Below are 15,198 nucleotides of genomic sequence, written 5' to 3'. Positions count from 1 at the left end.
TCATGCACCTTGCCAGATATTAGATTTTAGATGCATGTGTTACACATGTCTCTCATCATGAAATTCTCGACAATTCGAAAGGGTCACATGTCCAAATTTTTTAATATATTTTCTAAAAGAAACAACTTCATTATCTTTCAAAAACAAACATACTAATAGAAAATCAATGGTGATATTATGTTGTATTTTCAACTTCAATATTTGCAGCTCTTGTTACAATTGTTTCGTGCCAAACAATTTGAATGAAGGACAACCGGATTACTATGGTTGGGTTTGAGCTTCAGTGTGTATTGTCAATTTCCTTATATTTCCCCTGCCCATAGATGTAAGTAACCCTTTAGAATCCTCTTGTGAGCGTTTGTAAAGCCTCTTAGGAGTACTTTTGTTTTAATTGTCTATCAAATTATAAATTATTAGATCGATATAAATTATTAGATCACTTTCTATGTTTTTCACTAGACAATTAGTTTGGTGAATAGAGTTTTACAAAGATCTCCCTTTTTTAAGAAACTTTTATTGTGTACTAAAACTTTTTGGAACAAAGACTAATATGTAACTACTTTTGTTTTTTCAATGAAATATAATCGGTTTTTCTTTCCAAAAAAATAACCCTTTAAAATTCATTACATGAACTAAACCACTCCTACGATTGATCATGCAAATCAATTTTCCAAAATGGTCACAATGGAGTCACCTTATGTTGACCATGCATACACTATCACCCTATGTTGACCATCCATATACTATATTATATTTGTATAAGTAATTTTTTGATGTTAATAATAAAATATAATTAATGTAATTATATAAATTAAAAACATAGTTGAATTAATAAAAGACCTTATGTTGACCATGCATATACTATATTATATTTATATATGTAATTTCTTTTTATGTTAAGTTATAATTTATAATTAATGTAAATATATAAATTAAAAGTATAGTTTAATTAATATGAAATGGTTTTTTCTATTATTTTTTTTTATGATCAATTGCTCAAAATTTGATAGAGAATTTTTTTAATCATAAATTTAAGTTTTTAATTTGCAAAGTTTAAGTGTACAACGGGTTTTTAAGAGTGTTAAATCCATTTATGTATTCAAATGTGCATTTTAAACAACAAGAAATCATAATCTTGCTTGAAATTGTATTACCATATTCCAACCAAAAAATAATTTCCTCTATTAGTTAGACTATGCCTAAATTAAATGGTTTGTAAATATTTATAGACATTAATCCATGATACATAAACTAAATGGTTGGTAAACACCAATAAACATCAAAACACTTACTTCATCATACACTATAGAAAAATCATAAAAATTAACTAAATTATAATTTTATTTTAAATTTTATTATTAATAATTATAAAAAGAATTAAAATATGAGTTAAACATATATATACATTTTAAATCATATGCCCAAAAAAACCATAACTCATTTCATATATATGTGTGTGTGTGTGATTTTAATTAAATTTTATAACAAATTTATAATTTCATAAGAGTTCATATCACAATCATTGCTACCCCAAGAAGCTATAACCTAATTTTAGAATTATGATTAAATTAAACGCCAATTTAATGTATAAAATTTCATTATTAAATTTGTTTAATAATTTTCGTACGTCTTTAATATTATTTTTAACATTGTTATTATCTCCAAAAGATGTATGTTAATTTTATAAAAACTATATATATTTTTCAATACTATAAAAGCCATCTTAGATCTGCTTTAACTTTGGATCTATTAAGTGCTCTAAAGAATCAAATCTTTCCAGGTGCAAATCTCTTTCTAAGTGTAAAACTTGAGGAAATGTTTGCACGTCGAGAGATTTATTCTCTCTTGGTGCTTCATAGTTAAGATGGATCTAGAGTAGTTTTAATTATAAATACAAATAAAAATTACATCTCAATACAAATAAATGAAATAAAAGAGAAGGAAAAAAGATCTCATTGTAAAAGAATTATATGAGTAATAACCACTAGAAATAAAAATTTTGACAAAAAATAACAATAATAAAGAAATAATAACAAAAATAAATAAATAATTAATTATGTAAAATAATAATACTTCTATCAACAAAAACTTTTTACCCTTGAAAAACATGGGGCAAGCAAAGGATCAAGGGTCTTGCAATATCCCTGAATTTAATAAACCATTTGGTACTTTGCTTGGCCATGTGATTTGTAAGGATTGTGGTTTTATCGACCCTACCAAAATCTTCACAGAGTTAGCCAATTGCACAACCCTTCAAGGAAGTAGATAAGGAAGCAGAGACAGCCTCTAAAGAGCCAGTAATATAAGAACATTTACCGGTCAATGAAGACCAAACCTTATCATACCAAATTCTAGTCAGGACTGAACCAGTGAGCATGCCAGTGAAGGTCTTTCCTCGACAGTGGTTTCAAGAGTGGAAGTACAAGTCAACGGAGTAGGTTTACAAGTGCAGGCATATCAGTTTTGTGGTGGCTCCATCTAAAACTCAATGATAAATGCCCAGAAACAACAGTATTAAATGTGTAGAGATAAAAAGGTGGTGGTTTCTCATAGGCTCTCGACGGACGATGGAGGTCGGTGGAGAGCCTTCCCTTAAAACAAGGAGCCACTGCCGTGGCGGTAGTCCCTGCCGGGGTCTGCAGGGACAATACAATACAAACGCTTAAAGCTGTCCTGATTCATGTGAAGAACAACACGAGTTGTAAGGTAGGATGAAAATGGAGGATGTATTTATCGCATACCCATCAGCTGGTAGTATGATCTGTACATTGCAGCTGTCCCATCTATTACCATCAGCCTTCCATTTGCATGCTTTAAGCCTGAACTATTTAAATTTTTATCCAAAGTGTATGGAATGCCCTCAGTCTTGTTCGTTTCAACAAGTAAAGGACCTCCTGTAGATTCCCCATCACAGGTTGGTCCACAGCTTTCTAGAGATTCCTGATTGTCTGATTCTTCAAAGATTTCCTGGAAAATAAAATTAAAGAAAACACAAATTTTGAGAGGCATTGCAATATAATATTACATTTAAATCACAAGAAGAACTGGATGGCAGTAAAAGGAAAATAATTTTCAGTTAAGGCATTATTCTGTCCATAAAAGACCGCAGTTCATCACTGTAGCATAACCACTTCGAAAGGTAGTATTATCAATTACCTTGAGGTTTGCACTAGCTGAGAAACACTGGCCCTGAACACGTAGAGGTAAATGAAAAGTAGTGGTTGATTTTTGCCTGCCAAGTACCTGAAGAGAAGAACCTCCCAGCTTTGGCAATGATCTTCACAAATGACAGATATACTGATGTGAAACCCAGGAGGATGTCATTCTCCCAGCATCAGCAACACATACTGCTTTAGATTATTCCATTAATAGAATGCATGCCCATTAGAGAGTAGCTGAGTTATTGTTTGCCTCGACAAAAGAGTTTTTCCAAGGCCTGATCTTGGAATAAAAGCTGATAGAGGGATATAGTTAAGCAGTGACCATATGAATATTTTTTATACTTAAAGAGTTTAATATATAGGCTGCATACTAAACCCATTTGTCTTCTGTTGCCTGTTATTTTATGGCCTTGTAAATGCACATCGCATAATCCCAAGAAATGGCCTTGTAAATGCACATCGCATAATCCCAAGAAGTGCTTCCAATTGCAACCAAAAGAAACTTAAATATCTTATTTATAGAGCAATTTCACTTTGCAGTCTGCACATATAAAATACCAACAAAAATCATAATATATATCAGAGAAAAATAGGTTAGTTTAATGAAGTGACAAAATATGAACTGTTGGCCATCTCCAAAGACTCACAATTTGATCTGCCTGTCAGAGTATGTACCTGTTTAACAACACAAGCTTGGTCATAATAGACTTGAATTTCAGGGTTAGAATCCAAGCATTAAGACGTCCATTAAGATAACATCATTCTCTCAAAGTGCGCTCCTTTAATGGCTCCATAGGAAATGAACTAACGGTTGCTTGAGGAAAACTCAGAGGAAGCAGCTGGAGCCTGAAACATAATAAAACCATTTAAGCATCAGAGCTCATTTGCAGCAAGGCTGAATCATTGAATTGACTTGAATGAAAACAGTGTCTAGGCTGTTAGAATATTTAAAGTCAGTTTGACATGTTAATAGTTTAATATTGTCCACATGATTCTGTATGCACACAGATTTACCACCCATGGTTTTATTAGGTCAGCGAGTTGTTTGTTATGTAAGCAGCCCTGCCCAAACTAGTATACATCTGAGCTCTTGAATTGTAAAATATAATCAATTGAGTACTGAAACAGATTGTATTATTTGGGCATGTCTCTTTCTGTTTAGCGTGCATATTATTTTATGGTAACCCCTAAAATCTAGCATGGTATCAGAACCATGTTATAAGGTGTGTGACAGGTCTCCTCTATCACTATTTAGTATTTTGTAAGCAGATGAATTCGAGGGCAAATTTTATTAGATAGTTGAAAGTGGTGAGTTTTGCAAGTGCTACTGTATACATGACATGCAACCATACGGAGAAAAGGCAAATGCAAAAGTTACACCATCTTAGTAAATAGTTGCAGCAAAGGCATACTTTACAGACTGCTAGCAAATCACATGAAACAGAAAGCCTTGTTGACTAGCAGTGACAATCTGTGTGAGCTTTGGCAAAGAAGATTTGGTCAACGGAACTATGGATCCTTGCCTCTTCTGAAGGATATGTTGGTTGGATTTTCTGATTTCAAGGTGGAGAGGATACAAGTGTGCAAGGAAATGTGAATTCAGCAAGCATGCCAAGGCTGTTTTCCCAAGCGGTGATTACCGATCAAGAGGGATCTTTGATCTAATTCATTCAGATCTCTGTGGACCCATGCCATCATCATTATTGACAGGCAATCTCTATGATGTTACATTCATAGATGATTCTTCCAAGAAAACCTGGGTATATTTAATGAATACCAAGACTGAGATCTTTAACAAGTTCTGAGAGTTTAAAGCTCTTGTTGAGAACCACACATGTAGGAAGATCAAGGTACCAATAACAGATAGTATTCCTCCAATGGTTTTGATTCTTTTCGCAGAGAAGCAGGAGAAAAAGGGAATTTATGGCGTCTTACAACCCACAGTAGAATGGGGTTGCAGAAAGAAAGAACAGGTCCACAGTAGAAACTGCTAATTCCATAGTTCATTACATAAATCTGCCTATGTTTCTTTGGGCAGAAGCACATTGTACGGCAATCTGCATACTAAATAGGTGTCCTCACCAAGTGTTGAAGGACAAGACTCCAGGAGAAGCTTTTATAGGAGAAAAACCTTATGTTTCTCATTTCAAAGTGTTTGGGAGTCCAATCTACATTCATGTTCCAGGGGTGAAGAGGACAAAGCTTGGACCCTCTATTTTGAATGGTATTCTACCTGGCTATAATGAGTTTTCTACGACTTACAAGATATATGTTTCACCTAAGAGGAAGATACTAGTGAGTTGAGATTTGAAGGTTGATGAAGATGCATGGTCTTCAGGGTCACAGGGACCTCCAGCAAAGGTTAAAGAGGTAGAAACAGTTGTTGTCCTGATTGCTGAGCAACAATCAGCAAGAGAAGATTCAGATCAGCCAAGTTCTAGTACAGATACAGAGATAGTTTTACCTTCAAGGATTGTTAGGAAGCCGTGGTGGCTTACCAAGTCATTGCAAGAGGTAGAGGAGATTCCTGAGCCACAACATAGAACCATTTTAACACAGTTTCAGAATATAGAACCATTTCAACACACCGTTTCAGATTCCTGAGCCACAACATAGTACCATTTTAACACGCAGTTTCAGATTCCTCTAGATGCAGGAGTTCTTGGCGCATTAGATTTAAAGATTAAAATAAATTGATGCTAGTTTGTATTTTTTGTTAGTACCATTTTAACAAGCAGTTTCAGAATGCAGGAGTTCTTGGCGCATTAGATTTAAAGATTAAAATAAATTGATGCTAGTTTGTATTTTTTGGTGCCATGCTACACACCATCGCATATTCAGATACACAAAATGGAGCCACAAGAAATTCATCTAATGATATAGTGACACATACCTCGTAACAGTGAGAATGCCAAAGCTTCTGCTCTTCTTCACGGAGAGCCTCAAACAAACGCTCTGATATGATATACTCCACACCTGAAAAACCCAACAAACATTTGTGCCCAAATTTAACATCCATAGCTTAAATTCAAGATGTTATCATTACTAAGATGTTATCAAAAACATAATACATAGTCTGGGCCTCATAACAATCCAGCAAATAGAGATAGGAATTGCTGGTAATGTGACGAGGGTTTGGCTGTGTTGAGAGCCAGCAAACCCTACCATCATAAATTGTAAAAACCCTTAATTAATCTAACCATAGATCAACAACTAAGCATGAAGTTCCAGGTCAATGCCATCGGGGGTTCTTAATAGACCAACCTGGAGGCATAGCGGAGGGGTACATTGTTAGGCTACCTTTCACAGCTACGTTCCAAGAGTAATACTGCTCCAAGTGTAATAATGGACAGAGGGTTACCTGTGAGGCCAACCAGAGGATTAAACTCCGAATTCATAACCTTCCATAAACATTTAAAGACTGAACATGAACTGTAGCTTACGTGGGGAGAGTCGTTCCAGCTGAGGGTGGTCTGGAGACATAATAACATCAAAGGGGAAGTTAAACCTTATAGCGAAAACTGCAAGGAAAGTAATCAAAAGTATCAGGGAAAACTTGAAGCTTCATTCACAGAAGACCATCCTCGTACTGGCATCTTGACCAAGGGAAAACGAGATAGCGTTCGCAGAGCATACCTGCAACACAATTACTTGTGAGCGGATGTCATTCGATATAAAGAAAGGGAAGCGAAGAAGTAGCTAAGAAATTAACTAATAATGTCACCTTATCACCGGAAGCTCGCCTGAAGATGGCAGGTTGTGAAGGCTCTGAAACATTAGCCCTCCTTCAGAAATTAGGAAGGTACCTTAATGTGGTAGCGAGCTACTTGAGAGGTGGCAGACGGTGGCAGACAGTGGTAGCAAGCTGCGTGAGAGGTGGCAGCTATATAATAAACTTTGCATGCACCTAAGTTTCATGTTTGTCACCATAATTTTCCAGACTTTGGATAAAATACAAATTGGAAATGGTATATAAAATGACATGGTATATAAAATGACAGAACTTTGGTTAAAATAGTATTGCCACAATTTTCTTGCATCGGGCCACGTGAAGCCTGCAATAAGAGGTACAATGCGCTTTCAGAGTTAAAACTTTGGATAAAATTTAAGTGAACAAAATTGCTACGATTAAACTTTGGTTAAAACACAAGAAAACATAAAAAAAAACGGTCAACGGATGGATTAATAGGCGGTCAAACGTTCGATCGAACGCTATAGTCAGGGCAGGGACTAATAAGGCCTTTGACGTAAATATAACATATTTAACATGGATATAATACGTAAAATATATATTATATTATGAAACAATAAATAATAATATATATAAAGCATACAATGTGAGTTTATATAATAATATAATGCATTAAAGGTTTATATTTATACATAATGTTTTTATATATAATTGGTAGTGTATTTAACATGTGTAATATTTTTTATAATATTTATATATAAGTTATAATAATATATATAATACGATATAATGTATACATAATATTTATTATGTGTGTGAAGGGGCATGTGAGGTCAAGTCTAAGTTAAAGACTTATCAAGCAATTAAATGGAGGAAATCACCAAAATAAGGCGTCATAATGATAAAAGCAATCAATCTTTCAAATCATAAGTGAGATGCACTAAAATTTCATGCATCAAATAAAATCACCGAGATCATTCAAAGACAAGAAAGTTTTATGTGATCAAAATGTGATGGGAGAGGCATCACCAAATGGGGTGATCACAATAAGTATAAAACACTTAAAGCAAAGCAAAGAAAACCAAAAATGACATTAACAATATTCATATGGAGGACCCCATATTTTTTTCAAAATTAAGGGGGATGTTGTGACCACAACGCTTAGCGACACACAGGGACGAAGTTGTTATATATTGTTAAGATAATAAGACTTAATTTATCAAAGATTGAAATAAAAGTTTTGAAATATTCTCGCACATGAAACCATTTCCTAAGGTCGCATATAAAAAAATCAACATAATATAAGTTCTTAAAAGTGAAAGTACTAGAATGTTTAGTTCTAAAACAATGAATTTGATCAAAAGGGAATATTTATTATTTTATATTTCTTCCTAATCCTGGTAATGATAGATAGGAGGGTTTTAGTATTAACCTACATCTATTCAATATTAAATAAACTCTTTTTCCTATAATTACATTGTTGTCAGTAGGTGTTGGGACTCAGAAATGTCATATTTTCATCCACCTTTTTCTTCACTATTCCTTACATTTCATCATCCCATTAACCTGTTATCATATCACTTTCATACATACATTTGGGTTTCACCTTCTTATTTTCCATTTTATTCATTTTTGTATTATAAGTGAATTCATGATTAATTATTAGAAAATGTACATATTTTTATATATCTCAAGAATATGTGAGTTTTGTGATGTGTAGGAAATATGTGAAGAATTAATATCTCCTCCACCATATCAAGGAGATAATTATGCAAGCCTTTTTCTAAGGAGAAAATCATGGAGGCATATCTTATCCTAAGAAGAAAATCATGGAGGCATATCTTATCCTAAGAAGAAAATCATGGAGGCATATCTTATCCTAAGAAGAAAATCATGGAGGCATATCTTATCCTAAGGAGAAAATCATGGAGACATATCTTATCCAAGATATGTGAGAGATTTATGGGATCATGTTTGAGAGATTTGTGCGATGATATCTTGTAATAATGGGAAACTAGTTGAGAGTGCTTGAGAGAATATTTGATATGTAATTATGGAAAGGTTATCTTCCTCATGTATATAAGAGAGTGCTCTCTCTTCATTGGAATAAGGAATAATAGAGAATGGAGATTAACTTTGATTCTTTCATGATTTGTAATTTAGTTATTGTAATATAATTTGACATAGTTTTATTGTTATGAGCTCATATCTGTTGTTTGCCATTCACTTCTTCACATGTTGTATTGCTTTTCTTTTATGCAATTTCCTGCTTTCCTAGTTAGTGTTTCAATGCTTTAATTTGATTTCAGTAATTTAGATTAGATTAGATTAGTTCCACTTCAGTCCTGCATATATAGTGCATGTGTCTCATAAGTCTACGGACCTCGGATTGACAAATTAAATAGTTGGGTAAGTACTACAACGGAATTAAATGAACATAGTTTCACCCAACATTTTGGCGCCGTTGCCGGGAGGCACGATGGATTGAAGTTTAGTTTGATTTTTTTATTTTTATGCAAGTGTGTTTAGACATGTTCCTAACTCCGAGGTGTTAAGGTGGTAAGACGTGGGGAACAGCCTACGCATCGCATTCGAGATACCGTAATGGGCTCGACCTCTTATGGATCAGGGCATGTAGGGTGTGTTTACATTTATGCAAGTGTGAATTTTAATTTCTGCAAGTGTGTTTGATTTTCGCAACTGTGAAGAGTGTTTGATGAATTCATGGTTCATGGTTATAATTGAAGCATTCGATTACTCAATTAATGAGCAGTCCTTGTAAGAGGGTTTAATTGAGTATTGAATTCAAGATTATTTCTGCGGTCCTTTTGTTTTTAATTCAATTTTTAGTGTGCTGATTTTTTTTGTTTTTTTCAACATGATTTAACAATGAGTTTCAGCTTGGAACTACTCACTCAGATCCTAGCAGAAGTCGGGATCTCTTCTTCCTTGGAAGAGGAGATCTTGACAAAAATTAAAGGTTCAACTACTCCCCAAGAAATAAATGAAGACTCAACGTCTGAAGAATCCTGCGTATCTGATGGCGAACAACCATTCGAACAGGAGATCAAGGAAGAAGAGCAGCAAATTGGAGAAGAAGAACAGAAGTTACAGCATCATCTCAGTGAGAGTAACTGTGCTTATCAAAGCTTTATCGACCAATGGTTCCAGGTAAGTATTAGATTAGATTCATCTTTTTATTTTTTAGTTGATTTGCAGTTACAGCAACTAGACTCATCCACTCTCGAATATTTTCATTTTTCATTTGAAAAATTGCTACTGAACCTATTGTTGTTACTGCTGCGTGAATGGCTTCATTGGAAGTTTAACTACACATAACTAATTTGTAAATTCTAATTAGTATAGAGTAGGTAGGCTTTCAGTTTTAGTGTTTGCTTTCATTTTCAGTTTTGCTTTTACCTAGAATAAGTATGCTCTCCTCTTGCGTCTTTGTACGATCTCGAGGATCATAAAATAGGTTTCAGCATTTGCTTTCATAAGTATGCTCTCCTCCTGCGTCTCTGTACGATCTCGAGGATCAGAAAATAAGGATGATATAGATTAATTTCAAGAATAAATTCATGTTTTGCAATATGCTTGATCAAAAACATCTTTCAATACGCAAATCAGTGTGTCCATTTGTTAAAAAAAAAAGAGAGGAAGAAAAAATAAATTTAATTAAGTTTAAAGAAAGTTTAGTTTCTTTTTAAATTTTAGTTTTTAATTGATTAAAAAAAAAAGAATAAAAATAAAAAAAATTCACAATAAAAAACAAAGATTAAAACAACAAATAAGAAGAAGGAATTTGTGAAAGGTTCAAGATAGAACATTCAAGGCTGCATCGACAGTGACCAAGAATCGCAGATTCTTCCTCTGTGCATTGCCGCATCAATGATTTGTGAAAGGCGCTGGATCACCATTAGACTGCTCCAGAAACGCAAAATTAATTCGGCTTCTAACACCCACTCAATTGATGAAAAAGAACTAGGCCAAATTCAATAACCTGATCAGTGGAAACCTCTATATCTTGCTGGATAATTCTAACTGCACCGAAAGACCAATCAAAACATCTTGTTATGTAAACCTGCATATTACCCAAAAGGAGATACTCAGCAGGCCTGTGAATCAGTCAATTTCCTCAGTTTAAAATCACCCATGTCGATAGTAAGTTTTGAGTGAATATTTATGTATATTTGTATCTCCTAATAGCTCCATCTGGTCTCCATCTGAGTGAAACCTCTATGTCTCGCCGAATAATTCCAGCTCCAAACTTCATGTTCTGTAAACCTGTATATCACCAAACTGAGATAGCTTCATACTCAGGTAGCCTATGAATTAGTGAAGATCCTCGGTTCAGAAGCGTCCATGTCCATGTCCTTCCATGCCATAAATCTGCAACTATCGCTGAGCCGTAGCGTGGCGATGCATCACCATGGAAGAATATTCTTATCCAATCGATTGTGGTTTGACTCAAAAAAAAAAAATAATAATAACTGTACTCCTGATACTCTGGCTTTACACGTCGAACTGGCACTGTTACAAAATAGACAGTTCCAAGATCCGAGTCAATCTCCACAAAATCTGAGAGTGCACCCACAATATTATAGACGATTTTTCGTTTCGCATCATCAGTTACAGCACATCTGTCAGAAAAAAGGATCATTTTCACTCTCTGCTTTGCTATCTCCGCATTTGAAGTTCTCTTGAGTTTTCTGGGAAACAATATGTTCCATGCCCAATTTATTCGTTTAAAAAACTCATATTTACAGCTTTACGGATAAAATCATCAATGTCCTGTTTATAGAAACGTTGGAGAGACCATCCTCCCATCATGCACCAGTATCCACCCATTTCTCCGCCCATTGTTCATAAACCTGCAATCCGCAACAACAAACCAAAACCAAAACGATAAGCAACCAATAAATGAAAGCGCAATTCTTATTTCTTTGTTTACATATTTCGAAAGCTGGGATTCTCTTCCATCATTAATTCTCATACCTAATTAGGGATCACTCAGCAGATTGCAGCAACGTATTTCCCATGAACTCTAAAGGCTGATGTTAATTTAAAATTGACGGGATTGCTTCTTATTGACACACCCGGATCGTTTCTTTCCATGGCAGAGCAACAGGATCACATGATGCACAATTGGAGGCATCGACCACGCATTGGCTCTTGCGGTTGCTCAATGGAATTACCGAGTCATGGCCACGGCTCGATCCCTGGCATCCATGGGACGGCTCGACAAGCATCCTGGTTTGCACCTATTGGAAGTCGATGTGCGCTCAGACCAGGGAGTAGCTAACGCAGTGTGGGCCGTGGTTGACAAGTATGGGCGCATAAACATCCTTGCCGAACTCCTGGACCGTGGGCTGGTGCTTACGTTGCTTCCAAAGCAGCTGTTCATTCTTTATCCGACACTCTGAGAGTTGAATTGAAGCCTTTTGGGATAGATGTTATCACAGTGGCTCCAAGGGCAATCAAATCCAATATTGGGGCTAATTCTTCAGCTGTTTACAAGAACAATCCAAAGTGGAGGTTCTACAAACCTTTTGCAAAGGCAATCTATGAACAGATTGAATTCTCTCAACAGCCTGGCAACACTCCAACAATCGTTTTTGCAGAGAAAATTGTGGATGCCATTTAGAAAACGAAACCACCCGCTTGGTTTTCTTACGGTCGATACTCCACTCTTGCTGCGATCTTGTATTATTTACCAGTCTGGCTTAGAGATCTAATAATGAGGAAACTATATAAAATGTCAAATATTGAAAATTCCAAGGAGAAGTAGCACTAGTAGGCTTCTCATCATATTAATCCGGTAGTATAGTAATCGAACATTCCATTGGTTTGGTAGCAGTCCACCATTTGTATTGAACTATCCAGCCTCCTTATTTGTATATTTAAATTTTCGATTGTTTAATTTTTCTCTTAAAAAAAAAAAAAAAAAACCATGAAAATTGCAAATGGACTTTTTAATAAATTCTTGAAAACAATACGAATGCATGTTTTTACGCTTAACACTAATTTGTTTTCTTGAAGTCACTTTGACAGCCGTCGATGATGACACCAGCGCGGGCGACAGGTTTTCGAAATGATAGCATTTTGCTGCTGAAGTGATTTTCAAAGATCACAGAACTTTTTGAGAAACATGCTTTGATAAACAGCTTGAAGGAGCTGTAACTCGTGATAAACATCATGACCTTTGCTGTTATCCAGAAACTATTTGCGCCTCTTGATGTTTGTTGTTACACAGCGACCATACTGATACACCAACATTTCCACTTTTTCCATTATCCATGTTGTGACACTGTAACATTTCTCCTTCAAAGCTGATCAACCATCCTGATGTTGAAGCCCATTTTTCATTTCCTTATCTTTCACGACTTCATGCACACCTATTTTTCTGAATCGCATACATCCATTTATCCTTTTCAGTTTAGTTTTGCCTTCTAGTTTTCCTTTTGAATAAAACTCATTCCCTCTCCATGATTACATTGCCTTGATTTCCTAGCCATGCTGATCCACACTGCTTGTCCATGAGTTCTTTCCATCTATAGTCCTACCAAATCTTTTTGTACAAACTCGCGTTGACTGATGTGGGATTCCTTAAGGCCCACCTTTCAACAAGTCTTGCCCCATCGACCTCAGCACCTTATCTGGGAAATAGACTAGAGTTCATTTTGAGTACCTAGAGGCTTGCATGCCTTAATGGCAAGCTCTCTCGCTGGCGATCATGGGAATACATCAATGTCCCTTGATCTTCAGATCTTGCAAGTGGCTCGACCTCAACACATCCATTCGCACTTCGCAAGATGTACTCCGGTACCTTGGCACTCATTGACATCAATGGTGAGTTGCCTCGCATTGGTTAACGGCATACATCAATGGCCGGTAATCCAATGATTTCTATTCATGCTCGACATCGACATATTCATTCGCATGTTTAGAATTGTACCATCGGGTTTGTAGCGGGTGAAGACTATACACTTTTTCATGACTCCCTCAGCAGTTACAGCAGTATGCATTCTGATCTATGAGAGTACCACAGTACCACTTTCAGCTTTTATCTTTTCCATGATTTAGCATCAGCAGTTCAGATTCCTTCATTCTCCAGGATCCAGTTACGTCAGTCACATTTTCCTGATCCAGCAGCAACATCAGCTACATTCCTATTACATACTTCATCATTCTTGGGTAAGTAGAGGTATGTTGTTTTCTAATCTTTAATCATGCAATTCCTTATATGCTAACTTGAATATTTTGGAAAATTCCCTCACCATGCTACATTTCCTTTCATGCGCCATGTTAAGTTGCATGCGGACATGCAACCAATTCAATTGAGGGGGGGAGAACTACATTCACTACATATTCACTTCCATGATTCCATTTCTTCACCACTATCACTCCATTTACCATTCACCAACATTTATTTTCCAATGATACTTTGTTGCACTTTGTTTCATACGCAATATTGGCATGCTTCATTAATATTACAGAAAGGGCTTTCTTATGCACATTATGATTTCCAGTGAATGTTTACATTATTGAAGAAAAGAGAACATAAAATGAAATGAATGTTGTTAACACAAGAACCAACATTCTTTGTATTCATGGTTGTCACACAAGAACCAACCATACTCATGGTTGTCACACAAGAACCAACCATAAGAAAATGTAAATTGTTACTAATGTCTCTCACATATCCTGGAAACATTTAAGACATCATCATGTAAAGCCAAAGTTCAATATGCCAAATGTTCTTAAAAGATACCCATGCATGGTTGCATGAGGACATGCAACAAGTTCAGTTGGGGAGGATGTTGGGACTCTGAAATGTCATATTTTCATCCACCTTTTTCTTCACTATTCCTTACATTTCATCATCCCATTAACATGTTATCATATCACTTTCATACATACATTTGGGTTTCACCTTCTTATTTTCCATTTTATTCATTTTTGTATTATAAGTGAATTTATGATTAATTATTAGAAAATGTACATATTTTTATATATCTCAAGAATATGTGAGTTTTGTGATGTGTAGGAAATATGTGAAGAATTAATATCTCCTCCACCATATCAAGGAGATAATTATGCAAGCCTTTTTCTAAGGAGAAAATCATGGAGGCATATCTTATCCTAAGAAGAAAATCATGGAGGCATATCTTATCCTAAGAAGAAAATCATGGAGGCATATCTTATCCTAAGGAGAAAATCATGGAGACATATCTTATCCAAGATATGTGAGAGATTTATGGGATCATGTTTGAGAGATTTGTGCGATGATATCTTGTAATAATGGGAAACTAGTTGAGAGTGCTTGAGAGAATATTTGATATG

General features: G+C 35.3%; 1 pseudogene; it reads left to right on the top strand.

Annotated features, from left to right (window-relative positions):
* The first annotated feature begins 9,856 nt into the window (after positions 1–9,856).
* On the top strand, positions 9,857–12,643 carry LOC149144858 (short-chain dehydrogenase ptmH-like; annotated as a pseudogene).
* Positions 12,644–15,198: the final 2,555 nt, after the last annotated feature.

Source organism: Pinus tabuliformis, chromosome X (assembly GCF_031772625.1).
Source record: "Pinus tabuliformis cultivar Carrire ecotype Pingquan chromosome X, CPIR1, whole genome shotgun sequence".
In the NCBI taxonomy this organism is placed as follows: Eukaryota; Viridiplantae; Streptophyta; class Pinopsida; order Pinales; family Pinaceae; genus Pinus; species Pinus tabuliformis.
The sequence above is the reverse complement of the archived record's forward strand: the minus strand, read 5'-3'. Positions and strand labels throughout refer to the sequence as shown.